Raw genomic sequence first — 3,275 nt, 5'->3', positions numbered from 1 at the left:
AACCTTATCTATGACTGATCAGGGATGGTTAATGAACCCTGAAGAAAATGCAGGTCCCCATACAGATGTAAAATTGTGGGGGATTACATAAGCTGAAGTTCCCTATGGTACACTGCAGATCACTAGGAATAACATGGTGTTGCTTCCCACCCTTCACACTAAGCAAGAGGCCCAATAGCACCTAGTGGGCCTATTTGGCTTTTGGAGAAATCACATCCTCCAATTAGGAATATTCTTAGGAATTAAATCACCTGGGACAGGCCATTTATGATTGGAAGCCTGAACAACAAGCTGCTGTGGACTGCATAAGGCTGAAGTCCAAGCTACTCCGTTAGGAACCTATGATCCTAACACTGAAATGTTATAGCAAGTGTCAACCACCTGCACTCATGCAGGCTCATGTCTCTGACAAAAGCCCATAAACACTGCTCATCAGTGACCTCTGGGCTTTTTATTAGAAAATGACTGAATACTAATCTCTGGTATATTCCTTTTAAAAACAGCTACTGGCTAGTTATTGGACATTTACTAAGACAACCCCAATACCTGAAGGAACTAAAATTATATAACTGCTGAATTACCTACTATTGCATGGATAATGTCAGAAAAGTATTCCACCAAGAAGGGTGATGTCCATAGAAGTTATGTCATAAAGTAGAAACAGTTAATACAGAAGCCAAGGTGTAAACAGCAGACTCAGCATATTCATGAAGAAGTAGCCTTTTTCCACCAAGACCTCCTTTTTAAAGCCACTTAAAGATGTGCTGGCTGCTTTTGCTGAATGGGCCTCTACTTCCTACCAATTGTCCAAGGATGACATGCAACCAGCCGGGTTGACAGATGATAGCTCTAGAATGGAGTGCCGTGGCTCAGTATGGAAAGCAGTTGTCCTGTGTCCAGCAGATTGTAAACTCGTGGAAGAAGGTAAGAGCAAGTCAGAAGCCCAATGGATTGAATTACAGTCCCTGGTAATGGAACTGGACATAAATAACTGTCCCTTTTGCCATGAGACCAGAACTGGATGGTGCCTGGCTACCACTACTGAATATTTGGATCAAAGATTCTTTAGAAGAATCTCGATCAAGAGGGGGAAAATGCAGAACAGAATTTCAAAGTCTCAAGGAATTCAATTTTTCTGGAGCCATGGAGGCTGGATGAACCTTGAGATGATCTTGAAATCTTAAATCAAAAATATCCTATGAAGTCTTCTTAAAACAAAGCAATAGTTTAGCTTAACTTAAGCTTTGTGATTTTTTAATATCTGTCTATATGGGATCCAACTGAGAACAGCAACTCAAAAGATTAGATAGGAAACTTAAGGGGTAGTGAGTTTATGTTAATGGGTGAGGAACAACTCGGAAAAGGAGGATGAGAATGGTTGCACAACTCAAAGAATGTAAACAATGTTACTGAAATGTGCATGTAGAAATTGTTGAACTGGTGTATGTTCTGCTGTGTGTAGTCTCAACAACAACAAAATAAAATAAAGTATACAGAAAAATCCCCACTATGTGTGTGCATACTGACTCTTGGGCTGTTGTCAATGGACTTGCAATTGGGTCTAGCCAGTGGACAGTAGATAGCTGGACCATAAGGAGACCCCTGTGTTGGATAATGGCCTTTGGAAAACACTATGGTAATCCCAAGGGCAAATCAAAACACAACATATTGTTGCTCATCAAAGAACCCTATGCCAGTTTCTGATGGTGATTGGAATCAAAAAGCTGATGCTCTAATTCAATCTCTTGAAGTGGCAAACTGGGCCCATAAATTAAGTGTACGTGCCAAGCAGTGATGAGCTGAATGGTGGCATATACCACTGGCCTCTGCTGAAGCTCAAAGTGTTCATAAAATTGTCCTGAATGCCGACAGGAAAGGCAACATTTGTAGTTATTCCTGGGAAGAAACATATTAAGAAAGTAGATTATATTAGCTTGTTCCTTATTGCTCCTTGGGGAACTGAATGGATTAGACAGAGTTTAATACTCACTTTTGGTTTAGCTTTCCCTACCCAGTAACTGAAGGCACTGCTGCTAATACTATGAAAAGACTGAATACAAATATACATGTATATACACAACAATTTGGTCTCTTAGTTACAGCTCCTCAGATCAACGAAAGCTTTTCAACCTGAGTACCAAGAACATGATACAAGCACACTACCATATTATTTCCTCAGCCCTAGACATGGCTGGGTGTGGTCTGGAATAAGCAGAACAACCTAGTTGTTTGCCTCTAGCCTTGAGCAGCCTCATGCATTTACACCTGTATGCCCTAAAAAAAAATTGTAATTTCCTGTTAGTGTCATAATGCTCAAAAGGTTGTGAAATACCAGGATAAATTATAAGGATTAATAACTCACGAACCATTACCGTGAACAGTGAAAAATTAAAAAGAATTTTAATTTTTCATATCAGGAACTGCATGAGTTCATTATTACCATGCCTATTAAACATTGCACTGAAAGTCCTGGCTTGTATGCTAAAGCAAAGAAGAAAACGGGATAGCATAAGGGCAGGCCTTATGAAGGAGGAAGCAAACTGTCATTAATCATTTTAATATAATGAAAAATTTAAAAATAATTCAATATAAACTTAAAATTAATTTAAAAAATAATTCTAAAAAAATGAGACAAATTGTTAACATGAAGAAATGTTTATCAAAGTGGGTAGATATTATATCAATATTCGAAAACTATATTTCTTTAAAATAGCAAGTAGGAGAAAACATAAATTTTAAGAAGATTTTAATATTGACAACAAAAAATGTTATCTTGTAATAAAACCAACTGTGGATGTATTACAGCCTCATGGAAAAAACTATACAAAATTATTTAAATAAACTAAACAAGATTCAAATAAGTATAGAGATAAAACATTTTAATGGATAGAAAACTCAACATCACATATATACTGGTTACACCCCAGACTATGTGCAGATTCAATGAAATGCCAATGAAAATTTTAAGACATTTAAGATGTTTTCTCAGGGACCTTGACAAGGTGATTTTAAAATTTATGTAGAAGAGCAAAAGTCCACGTATAGCCAAGACATTCATACAGGAAAAAAATAAAACAAAACAAAATATAAGGTGAGATAATGTCTGCTAGCTATCAAGACTTAAACAAAGCCATAAAAATGAGGATAATGTGGTATTGGCACAGAGAGAGAAAAATTTGTCAATGAAATAGAATAATCAGCTCAGAAACAGACAGCCCATAAGTAAATGGACACTTATATGACCGAAGTCACAATGAAGAAAACTGGAGACAAGA

This window comes from Trichechus manatus, unplaced genomic scaffold, assembly GCF_000243295.1.
Source record: "Trichechus manatus latirostris isolate Lorelei unplaced genomic scaffold, TriManLat1.0 scaffold00246, whole genome shotgun sequence".
Classification (NCBI taxonomy): Eukaryota; Metazoa; Chordata; class Mammalia; order Sirenia; family Trichechidae; genus Trichechus; species Trichechus manatus.
The sequence above is the reverse complement of the archived record's forward strand: the minus strand, read 5'-3'. Positions refer to the sequence as shown.